Source organism: Lycorma delicatula, chromosome 7, assembly GCF_047948215.1.
Source record: "Lycorma delicatula isolate Av1 chromosome 7, ASM4794821v1, whole genome shotgun sequence".
Classification (NCBI taxonomy): domain Eukaryota; kingdom Metazoa; phylum Arthropoda; class Insecta; order Hemiptera; family Fulgoridae; genus Lycorma; species Lycorma delicatula.
Window position 1 is genome coordinate 98922781 of NC_134461.1, and position 13655 is coordinate 98936435.

The 13655-nt window shown below is 28.6% G+C and overlaps 1 protein-coding gene across 1 annotated transcript in view; it reads right to left on the bottom strand.

The window, feature by feature from the left end:
• LOC142328194 (dehydrogenase/reductase SDR family member 7-like) overlaps positions 1-13655 on the bottom strand; it is an 80893-nt gene that overhangs the window by 54663 nt on the left and 12575 nt on the right. The window lies entirely within an intron of this gene.

The following is a 13655-nucleotide window of genomic DNA, read 5'->3' on the forward strand; positions in this document are numbered from 1 at the left end:
TCTCGGTCTATACTTTTTAATGCCTCACGCCTCTAACCACTGAGCAGGGAAAACCGGGCTTGACCAAGCCGTCCCCGGCCCCCCACCCCAACCAAGTAGCCGGGTCTGGGTCTTTTATTTTGCCCCATCCCAGCCTAAGGACCCCGGAGTCCCGGAGAATAACCGTGATCTGTTAGATCGAAAGTGTACCTGATGCATGCAAAAGTTAACCTTCAACCTACAAACAAACAACCCGTTTGAATTTTGCAAATCGGATGATTGTTTGCAGAGGTATAAGAGCACCTCATTTGAACCTAAGGAACACCCCGTTTGTTACCAGTTAATGGTGATGATTGGTCTAGCCTCCCATGAGGTGCTCGCCATTCCACACCACTTTAGCCTCACACACAGTTCCCCCACGGGAAGCTCATTATTGTTAAACAGAAACTTTTTAAATTTATTTAATATTTTATAATAATTTTGTTAAGCATGGCCCGTTGGTATAAGTATATAATTATAGTTAATATACAAAAAAAACCGCTTAATAACAATTGAATTCGACGCGTTCAATCAAGCTCTTTCGAAATTAAATTCCATCATCAGGAACTATCATATTCGTCCTATTAGTAACATTAATTAAAACTTCCCGTGTAAACTATAGGAAAATTATAATATTTGCGTAAAAGATTAACAGCTGGTCGTCATAAATTTAAAATTATGTCAACGTAAACGTAAAAAATTTTGTCTGTTCGTTTATTAATTTATTATTATTTAAATATATATGGTATTTTTCTAAAATATTATTATTATTATATATGTTATTAGAATAATCGAGTATGTTAATAAATTTGTCTGGGTCATAATTATGATTATTATTTTTGTTTAGAAAAAAAATTGATATTTCTGTATGACCTTTATTTATACAATTTAGATGCTCTTTTATTCTTATTGAAAATGATCGATTGGTCGTGCCAATGTATTTTTAAATTGCAATCTGCGCATTTCAAACTATAAATTCCATGTTTTTTTACATTGACTTTGTAATTGGTTTTTATTGTTTTTGCAGGATACATATTATTTATTATTAATTATGAATGCAGTTCTTAGTTAATTTGTTGATTGTTTAATAATTTATATTATATTCAATTTTAGCGTAATTATTACCATTACTATTATTATTATTTATTAGTTAATTTTATTTTTATCTTTTATTACAATTTCATGTTTTATTTTATTATATAATTTATCTATTAAGTTTTTATTATATCCGTTGCTTGTGGCGAAGTATTTATTGATATTAAATCATTATTTAATTTTATATTATGGGTTTTAAATATTTTAGTGCTCTATATATTAAAGCATTAAATGAAGTCATTTTTTGGTTCTAAGGATGAAACGAACTGCAATGGTTTACCGTGTCTCGTTTCACCACTTTCAGCAATATTAGCTGAAAGTGGTGAACCCATAGTAAACATACACAACAGCTGAGACCCCCAAATTGACAGGGCGTTTACGTTAATTTTAAAACACATAATTATAAGAATTTAATTTAATTTATTTATAATTTAATTATAAACATATAATTATATAATTGTTAAACTTATAATTTTAAAACATATGACGACAATTATCTTTTACGTAAATATTATGATTTAATTACAATTTTACATGTGAAGTTTTAATTGATGTTGTAAACAGGACGAATATGAGAGTTCCTGAAGATGGAATTTTATTCCGAAAGCGCTTGAACGCGTCGAATTCATTGTTGGCAAGCGGTTTTTTTTGTATATTAACCATAATTATTTAATATTATTTTATTTAAGGTAAATTTAATTCTATTATTTTTGTAATATTATTCATTTGACTGATTCCAATCATTCAGTTTATTAATTTACTTCATTAAAGTTTGTGCTTCAACTAGCGTATATATATATATATATTTTAAAATTATATATATATCTAAAAACCTTCTCAATTACGCCAAGAAACTTGGATAAAAATACGTTTACGATTGATCGTAAACTACATCAAAAAAACTACATGTTTTCTAAAAAATTCATTTATTTAATTTTCTTTTTATTTATTATTACAACTGGCTGATGTTCAATAAAAGTTACTATAATGAATAGTAAAGAATTTTGTAGCATATAAAAAATGGCATGCCTGATCAGGAATCGAACATGAAACCTCTGAATGAAAGTCAAGACATCCTACAAAGAGATTGTCTCTGAATATTTATTCGAGTACACCCGCACCTTTTTTCTTGGAATTGAAGAGAAAAAAATAAGAGTGCCGGGCTTACTTGAAACGTAGCCTTTAGCCAGGATAATTTATGTAAAATAAACCTTTTTTAGAAGTACCTAAACTCAATCACATAAATATAGTTACATTAGGCTTTAGTTTATTAATACCGGATGCCGCTTATACAGAATACATCCTTAATTATTAACATCCTGTTCATTTTATCGATAGGAACGAAGTTACGGTATTTTTATAAAACTGATTCATTCTGTATAGGCTGCATCCGGTTCTAATGACATTACAGTTACAGTATCAGTTATCCATCGTCGTCTTGTCTATTCGCCATAGTCATTGTATTGTTCGTATACGTGGACGGTTATGTGCATTTTATCTGTTTAGTTTATCTTGTAAAGTTTAATACGGTGATTTATTTTAATTACGGCATTAAAATGAGTAAAAAAGGACAGCGCCTACGATCTTTTACAGTAAATGAAAAACTGCGCGTTATATAAGAGGCTGAAAAAATTGGAAATCGGGCGGCAGGAAGAAAATTTGACGTAGATGAAAGCTGCATTCGAGACTGGCGTAAGAAGAAACAACTTCTGGTGAAAGGCACTGGTAATAAAAGGGCTTTTCTTGGCTTAAAAACAAAATACACAGACATAGAAAAAAGATTGTATGACTTATGGAAAAAAGGAAATGCGGTTATGCTGTCACGACAGAAATGTGTCAATCATACGCTCGTGAAATCGCTAATCACTGAATAAAGTTGATTTTAAAGCAAGCCGTGAATGGATAATACGACTTTTTGCATGAAATGATTTGTCAATAAGACGAAAGAAAACCATTTCTCAACGACTTCCAGACGCTTACGAACAAAAAATATTACATTTTCACAAATACATAATAAATCTTAGAAAAGATAAAATCTATTTGCCTTCTCAAATAGGAAACGCTGATCAAACCCCCGTATATTTTGAAATGCCATTTGACAAAACCGTAAACAAAAAAGGTAAAAAAAGTGTTACGGTTCGCACTGGTGGTAATGAAATACAAAGGTGTAGTGTTATGCTTTGCATTACTTCTGATGGATCAAAATTACCTCCGTACATTGTTTTTAAAATAAAAACTCTTCCTACCGTATAGATAAATGGAGTTATTATCAAAGCACAGGAATCAGGTTGGATGGACGAAACCTTAATTTTAGATCGGATCAGGTGTGTATGGCAAAAGCGATCAGGAGATTTACTTAATCAAAAAAATACCGGTTTGCTAGTAATGGATAGTTATCGGGGGCATACGACTGATAAAGTGAGACATTTTAAAAAAGAGTATGACAGACCAAGTAATAATTCCAGGCGGATTGACATCTCTATTGCAACCACTAGATGTCTGCATTAATAAACCGTTCAAATCTGCAGTTAAACAACTGTACAGTAAATGGATGGCTGATGAAAATTTCTTTCTTACGCCTACAGGAAGAATCAAACGCCCAGATTTTAACCAGATTTGAGTTTGGATAAAAGATGCTTGGGAAGGTATTTCCACGGAATTAGTAAGGAAAAGTTTTAAAAAATGCGGAATATCTAATGAACTTGATGGTAGTGAAGCCGATCACCTTTGGCAGAGCGACGCGGAGACTACCGGTAACTCTTCTACAGACATTGACAGTGACAGTGAATAATTAAAAATAACATACCATATTAAAAAGTGTATTGAAATGATCCTTTTCAACATGATACTTTCTTTTCGTTTTACTGGCCTACTTATTCTGAACTAAACTAGTACTTAGGTAACTAATTAGGTAATTAGGTAACTAATTAGTATTAGGTAATTAATTAATGTAATAATAATGTAATATTAATATTGTAATTTAAATGAACGAATTAAATGCTTTACTTTCTGAATATTTTCGTATTTACGTTTTTTTTATCATATCTGTTGTACTTTAAAATATCTGTATATACTCGATTTTGTTTTAGATTTTCGGTCCGGAAAATCGAGCTGCGGGGCTTATTCGGGGACGGGGGGTACTCAAATAAATACGGTACTTTCTAAAATGAATTATGTAGTAATATTATATTCCAAAGGAGATAACCTATCTTATATATTACACAAAAATTTTAAATTTGATAAAAAATGTTACATAAAAAAAGTTTTTTTTGTTGTATATTTTTAAGTATCTTTTGGATTTAATGTATTTCATCAGAAGTTAAGAGAAATATGATTGATAATAATCACAAAAGTTATATATTCATAGAAAACAACCTACAAGAATAAAGGATAGTCCAGAAAAGACAGCGAATTAAAGTTAAAAGTCCCTGTTAACTGATACTTATTATTGCACATTGTGAGATTTTGATCCGGTTTATACCGAATTGTTTTAATTACTTAAAAATCTAAAACTATATCAGAGGGTTATCACAGTGAAAAAAAAGTTTCATTACAATAATAAATTAATTCAAAACCGTTACCAATTTTATCCTACCGCTCTGTTTCGAACATTGTCAACACTTCATAACAATATGTCCAACAAATTAAACTACAAACTTGTGCAGTGAAAAAAAAAGTAACTAGCACAGAAAACAATAATCCTTTATAAGGAAAAAAAATTGAAAGTAGAGCCTTTGAAATAAAAAAAAAAAAAAAAACAAAACAGAAAAAATAATTATAACATACAAGCAAAAGATCAAATTGAACAGGTTTTGGTGTATCACCATTCAATAGTTTAGTGATATAGGATTATGGTTGGCAGATATCAAAAGTTGGATAGCCACAGGGAACACAACCTTATTTTATTTATTATTTAACACGTGGGTTTCATTTTTAGTAATGATCATTCATTTTTGCTATAAAATAATAATGTTTAAAAAATAAATTAAATAAGGAAACTAAAAAGTAAAAAAAAATAATTTATAGATAAATGACAATTGAAAAAAATACATTTTTATTGACAGAGTAGTATAATTTTTTTATAAGTAAATCAGCATAGATTTGCAATACTATACTATAACATTAATAAAGTATTAACAATATAATAGAACTGACTCTAAAAGTTGCAATAGCACCACCCTCCAACCCACCAGGTTGGTCTACTGGTGAAATAATCATCATAAATCAGCTGATTTCGAAGTCGAGAGTTCTAAGGTTCAAATCCTAGTAAAGGCAGTTACTTTTATACAGATTTGAATGCTATTGTGGATATCGGTGTTCTTTGGTGGTTGGGTTTTAATTAATCACATATCTAAGGAATGGCTAAACAGAAAAATAAAGAAATACCCCCCTCACCATCAAATTCCATTTTTATCTTGCCAGCAGTCTAATACTGCTTAAGATTTTGTCTGTCTTCATAATTCTTGTTTTGTTATGTTTCCAGCTTTATCATAATAAGATATTTATGTTATATTTGTTAATATTGTTTTATAATTACTTTTTACTTTTATTTATCTTCCGCTCTATTATGTAACTATATCAGAGACAAAGTCCATAATGATTACAGCAGTAACGATAAATTTTTTAATTACTGCATTTTTGTTTACAAAAAAGTTACTATTCCTTTTTAATTCATTTCCTTAATTATTACAGTTTTTTATGTATATTTTCATAAATCTGTGTTTTGATGCTACAAAATTAATTAAAAAAATATGAAAAAGCATTGTATATAAGGAATTCCTATGAACCGTTAACCCAATGTGAATATTCCTTTTCAAAGGATCTTTTGTTGATCTATTGTTAGTTAGTGGGAAATCAAGCTTAAAAGTAAGGACACTATCAATACCGTAGAGACTAAAAAATTTTGTAGTACGCATTTCAATATAGAGAAAGATAACACAAAAAAATAAATATTAGGTCTTATGGGAAGTTTTATTTTTAAGTAAACTACTACACTGAATCTTAAAATATGCTGGTAAATACAGAGTGATTTAGGAGTAAAAGGAAATAATTTGGGAACTGATTCTAGAGTTTGAAATAAAAAAGAAAGTTCTTACAATCATATGTCCATAAACGCTTTGTTATGAAGTTACACCTACCAAAAGATTTCTATAACTTTGTCAAATATATGTAGCATTTTCATTGATGGAAAATGACTTGATGCTTTTTTATATTGTCTTTCATATAACCTTACCCTTTTCTTAGTTTAACAAAGTGTTTTCCATTTTAAATTAATTTATTAAAGATGTTTACCTTGAAGAATTGTTCACATGAAAAGTTAAAGACTGAATTGAACTTTATCTTATTTAAATTATTTTTTTAATTTATTTGCTGAAATACCTTATTTTTATTATTATTGCATTTTTTTATGTCATGTTATCATTCTATTAGTTATAATTTATCTGTTTTAAAAGATCGGATTTTATAAAATGAAACACTACACTTACAAATAAACTGCTGTAAAAATTAAAATGCATTTTACAAATGAAACTGAGAACAATAAAAATTTACTTACAGATACTTAGACTTAAATTTTTACATCACTTACCACTTTTTTGTTACTATTTATAATACAAATAGTGTTATAGTACCATTAAGTTTTATTTAAATGTCTGAAAATACAAATTTACTGCTTCATGTCATATGTAAGAGAATTTTTTTTTTAATTGCAGATACAGTTTATAGTACAAAAAACACAAAAACAGTACATAACTTGATTCTCAAAAATAATTAAACAATCAAAATTATGACAAAACAACTTATTATTAACAAGTAACAAAAATTTTAAGACAATGACTAGTACTCAAATTAATTCGGAAATACAGTTAGTGATGCCAACCTTATTTTTTAAAGGTTTAGACTTTATTTTGCTATAAATAGTTGTTTTTAATTTTTATAAATTCATAAAATTTTCCATTAAGTTTCATTCTGTTTTGTTTTTAATAATAAAAGTTAATATTTTTTTTTTTTGTTTTTCATAAATTTTATTTTATTCATTTAATAAACCATACCACACTGTCTAATAATTTTTATAATATATTAATGATGTAAACAGCACAATAATTTACTAAATCTTAAAATTTATCAAACTTCATAATACAATAAAAAATTAAAAAAAAAAAAAAAAAAAAAATAGATCCCACTAAATAAAAATAATTATAAATTAAAGTACTCATTTACCAACAATTTTTAATAAATATGTTCGAGTGCTTTCAGAGTTACTACTCCATCATCAGGGATTTGTTAGAAGATTCTAAATTAAAATTCATAAGTGTAACTTCTCTATATATAATTATATTTTTAATTAAAATGTTACGTCCCTAATAATCAATCGTCTAGAAATAAAAAAAATAATTTATACATCAAGAAGAACGTCATGTCGATAAGATGTTTACGACTATTATATTAGGAAAATAAAAATAAGCTAAAAAAAACATACATTTCTATTAAAACATAAACACATAAAGTAATACAAGCACTGCCAGCACAGCAAAACGTTTGTGTGCCAAGAGAGCAGCCAAAGTACAAAAAGAAGTGTCACTACAAATAAAATAACATAAAATTTACAATATTGTTTACATAAAGTACAATATTAAAATGAATCTTAAAATACCATTGAATAAGTTAATTAACAAAATGGTATAATAATACCACTAAGTACAACAATGAAAAAAAAACGAAAATTATAAAAAAGGTCATTACAAGCACATTACAAGAATGACCTAAAAGAGAAATGTAATTTTGTCATCTATTCACAAACATAACACAACCTTAGCAAAGTAAAGAGAAAAATCATTACATCAATTTTGTCAGAATTAAATTCTCTACTAGTTTTTATAATAAAATTTTAGGCATTTATTAGTCACTTAACAAAGTTATTGTACTTAAAATCTAAAAAAATATGTTTATCATCACAAAATGTTTCTGTTTTATGTTGGAATCACGAAAAGTATGGGAGATACAATTGTGAGACCTGTTTTATTCGATTTTTAAGGTCCATCAAGATGAGACCATGTAGTTTAGCCCTAATATAAAGCCTTTAAAATTTCAATATGACCTCATTTCACTTGGGGAACTGAAATCAGGGCAAACGTTTTTGCTAACCATAACTCTATAATGAAGCGCTCTCTGACATACATTTATATGAACGTTTTTCCTTTTTTCTGACTCTAGAATCAGTTTCCAAATTATATCTCTTCCCTCCTGTTTCACTCTGTATATGAAGATACTGTAACTGATTATGTGGAAATAATAAAATCAAACATGGGTAGTAAGATAATACTTGTATATATTACAGTGAATTGAATAGTAAATTTATAAAGAAAAATCTAAACAAACAACATTATGTTATAATATTTTAAACAGTACTATGATACTAATAACTGTAATTATTTTGATGAAAGATGAACAAGGTGGAAAACTGTGCCGTAAACTAAAACCAGGGCTTTTTAACACTTAGAGATAAATGACAGGTAAAAAATCAGCCCAGCAAATTTTTTTATATAAAAAAAAAACTACATGGGAATATGCTCAGTAGATGTAAATTGTTAAATACTGCAATCACACAATTTATAGTCATAAATATTGAATTTGAAAAAATGCTATTTTACACATGACTGGATATGGATCGAGTTAATATTTATAAATATAAATAAAAATGATATAAACAGGATCAATGTAGATTTACATAGCTAATCATTAGACACATTTTACATAATATGAATTGGAATTTAATTTTCAATTAAATACATCAGGATATTTATTGGCCATTTCTATGATTATCCTGGTCGAATGAATTTATTTTTGGATTAAGTCTTCTTTCAAAATTCTTCTATGTTTGTTTATAAAAAAAATGTACTTGAAGATAATAATGAAATTAAGGCACATGAAATTAAAGAGTTTCAAATAATTAATAGTAATACTTCAAAACATCTGTAGAGAAGTATGCTTAAAAAGGTTTTTTAGATATATTTCATCTCAAAAAAACCACATCAAAATCAGACCAGCAGTAGAGAAACACATCTACTGCAGTGGCCCCTGATGGCCTATAACCGTAAAACATGTCTAATAACCTGCTCTGAAGTGATACCTATGTAATACAAAATCGGTCCAATAGTTTTTGGAGAAAATGGTAACAAACACACACAACCTCTTACCCCCAAAAGCATACACAGTCTCCGTTCCGTCGTGGGTATAAACAAAACTTAATGGAAAAATCTTATAAATTTGTAAAAATTAAAAACAGCTTTTTATAGCACAATAAATCTAGACCTCTGATAAATTACTGTGGCACCACTAACTGTATGCTACAAAATTAATTTGAGTACTAGTCATTGTTATCTTAAAATTCTTGTTACTTGTTAAGTTGTTTTGACATTATTTTTGAGAATCAAGTTATGAAGTGTTTTTCATACTTTGAAATGTATATACAATAAAAAAAATTCCCTTATGTATGACATGAAGCAGTAAATTTGTATTTTCATCTGAAAACAATTTACACAAGATTAAGATATTTAAATAAAACTTAATGATACTTAAAACTATTTGTATTATAAATAGTAACAAGACGTGACAAGTGATATAAATCTTTAAGACTAAGTATCTGTAGATAAATTTTTATTATTCTCAGTTTCATTTGTAAAATATATTTTAACTTTTACAACATTTACTTTATTTTTAAATATAGGTTTCATTTTACACAAACCTAACTTTTAACAGAGATAAATAAAATGATAACTTTAATAAAATAACATGACGTAAATAAACAGCATTATTAATAAAAACTAGGAATTTCATCAAATAAATGAAAAAATAATTTAAATAGGATAAAGTTGCTCACAGATTTAATCTTATCTTTTCACATGAACAATTTTTCAAGGTAAACATCTTTAAAATTAGTTGGAGCATATTGAAAATATTACGTTTCACTAACCACAGGGTAAGGTTGTATGAAGGACAATATAAAAGAAGCATTAAATCATTTTCCATCAATGAAAACGCTACATATTTTACAAATTTATTTTGACGAAGATACAGAGCTCGGAAATTACATATAGAAAGAAGGACATAAAAACAGTGTTTTCCTAGCATTTTCTTTAAGAATAAAGACGCGTTTTAGCTTAAAAGAATTCTTTAGAAAATAACGTAAATTAAATAAATTTTTTTAAAAATCTGATTACATAATTTTATCAGCTCTAACTGAAGTGTTTTATTTATTTAACCAGACAAAGATGGACTTTTTTATTTTAATTTTAATAAACAGAAATTTTTTATTTGCAAAACACAACCGTATTAACGGACGTACAATAACAACGACAATTTCTTTAGAAGAGCCAAGGTTAACAAGAACCTATAAAATCTTGTTTCTAATATTTATTTTAAATTATCGTTAAATAAGTAGTTCTGTTGTTTACTTTCATGTGCATGTTATTTACATATATGTTCGCATACATATATATTTTTTTAAATGCATTTACCGTGGGTGTTTCCCATTACATTAATTAAAAGCTAAATAAAAATTGAATTAGATAATTTTTGCCCTCCTACAATCAACATACTATTAGAATGAACATTTAAATAATCTTACTATAATTTTTTGAACCCAAATAAAGGAGTAAAGTTGGTAGTTTTTTATGTAATTTTAGCTGGGAAATAGGATAAAAAAGGCCCCAGAACACTAACTCCAGTAGTTTTTAAGATATCCGACATAAAACATAAAATTCAGTGTCGAAAAACAACTTTTTTTTACAATTTTTTATTGTAATACAATAGCTATGTTACATGACTAGTAAATACGGAAGATTTGGTAAGAAAACTTGTAGAAATTTTAATTCTGAGAAGATTAATGTAAATACAGCCATAAAAAGTAAAAAAAAAAATTAATAATCTGTGTTTTTACTGTAGTAAAATAGACAGAAAATCGTATTATTCTTTCTGAACCTAATAACATTCTTTTTTTAACTATTTTTTAAAACATTCTTCGGTGTATCAGCATTGATGAATGGAAGGGTCATTTTCAACGTGTTCGTTTTGTGTTGAACGCCAAGTAAATCATCGTGTTAATGATGAAAATCGTGTGATTCAACATTTTCAGTGTAGCTCAGGCACTAGAACAAGGCGAAATTTCATTTCGAGCTGGTTTGTCAAGTAACGAAGTGTGGCGTATCCTACAGAAAGAAAAGCTATATCCTTTCCGCCTGCAGAAGATTCAAAATCTTCGGCCAACAGATTATCCCCACTGGTTAAACTTCTGTCACTGGCTTCTAGATAATGCCGATAAGGTAAATTAAATTTTATTTACTGATGAAGCCAATTTTATGAGAAATGAAGACGTCAATTATAAAAATAGACATTTATGGAACGAAGACGATCCACATGATATTGTGGAAACTAGTTTTCAACATAGATTTCACATTGCTTAGTGTAGTATTATTTATGACAAAATTATGGAACCATTTATTTTCAATGAAAACTTTACTGGAGATGCATACGTTCATTTCTTGAAAAATAATTTGTCAGCTTTTTGGAGGGTGTACCTTTTTACAAACTAGACTCCAAACGATTTTCCAGCACGATGGTGTAATGCCACATTTTTCTTTAGTAGCTAGACATCACTTGAATGCTAATTTCTTAAACTACCACTAGACGTGGTAGATCAATCGATTGGCTACCACATGAAAACGATAGTATAACGACAAAAAGTAATACTAAAAAATAGTTACTCATTAAAATACAAAATGGTATTGAATTTATACGAAACTATCCAGAAATGATACGGAAAGCCACTGGAAATATTTTACGTCGAGCAGAGTACTGTGTGCAATGTGAAGGAGGGAATTTTGAAAATTATTGTAACTGAAGTTTGTTATTCTGTTACCATTTATCATTTCATATATATATATATATATATATTTTTTTTTTTTGATATATTAAGAAAAATGTTTATTTTACACATAAAGAATAGTACGATTTTCTGGCAATTTTTCGTCTGTTTTGCTTCAATAAATAACAAACTTTTTTTTCACGTTTATTGACCGTATTTACATTAATTTTCTCAGAATTAAAGTTTCTAGAAGTTTTCTTACTAAATCTCCCGCGTTTATTAGTCATTTAACAAAGCTATTGTACAGAGTGAGCAACATAGAACCGAACCCATAACGTAACCGCTGCAGAATCGGTAGGTTATGTTGGGATGAAATTTTATGAATTATACGGATAAATTAAATAAGAAAAACATAAAACGTAGTTTAAATGTTGCACTTATTAACCTATTGTTACAAAAGATGTTCAAAATGACCATCCTGGCCATCGACGCACTTTTGTGCTTGACTGATCATATTGAGAGTCGTCTGACGCAAAACGTTGTTAATTGCGTTGATTTCTCGCTGAATGTTCACCTTCAGTTCATCGGTATTGTGAGGATTTGATGCATAAACTCTGTACTTTAAGTTGCCCAAAGGAAAAAATCGCAAGTAAACTACTCTGGGAACGTGAAGGCCACCGTCCTCTGCTGACAGGTCATTGTCTGTTTCCTTCAGTTGTAACGCGGTATGGTTTCAATTTTAATTCAAGAAGAATTTTACAAGATGTGTAATTAATACCAGATTGTTGGGATAACTTGCGTAGTATTTTTTTTTCACTGGCAGTAATTTTCCTTTCAATATCGGCAATGGCATGTGGAGTCCTAACGGAAGGTTGCCTATTTCGTTTTGCATTTGAAACCGAACCTATTGTACGCAATTTTTTTTAACTAAATCGTGTATGCTAATCTTATCTGTGAGTAGTATAACCACATCGAATGTTTGTAGAGATAAAGCTACGTTAATTTGTACTGGATTGTTTATACATGTTAAGTATGTTTAAATTAGTTAATTATTATGAATATATAGATTAAATGTATGAATTATACGTTTACACATAATTCATCATCCATCATTATGTAATTTGTTGTAAATTTTATTTTCCCATCTAAGTAACGCAACAGCAGAGCTAAAGATTTAGAAGGAAAAGCATTTTAAACGTTCCAGTTTTGACATATGGGGTTTTCAGCGGATCTTGACGTCTTGACACCTAAGGAACCCAAAAAACCGGATGGAAATTTTCCGGATATTAATGTTCGTATGTACTAGTGTTCGGTGCTGGCCTCTAAATCACCTTATATCTCCAGAACTACCGGACCGATTTTGACCAAACTTGGTCGGATCACTTCTATATATGGGGCACTGATACCATTACATTTTCAAAATAAAAGGTCAAGGAGGTGAGGCTGTAGAGCAAGGTCTCCCTAAATATATTGAGACTTCGCCTAATTAAGGTCATATTTTTCTTAGGCACATGTGTTAACAATTAAAAAATAACATTTTTTAAAAAACTTTTTTTTAAATCGCACCCCCACCCTAAAAAACGTTTTAAACTATTGCTATGTTGTGACCTCACAGGTGAGCGGTAGAATTAAAAATATGAATAATATTTTTAGTGTACAAAAATAACTCGGTCTGGCTGGG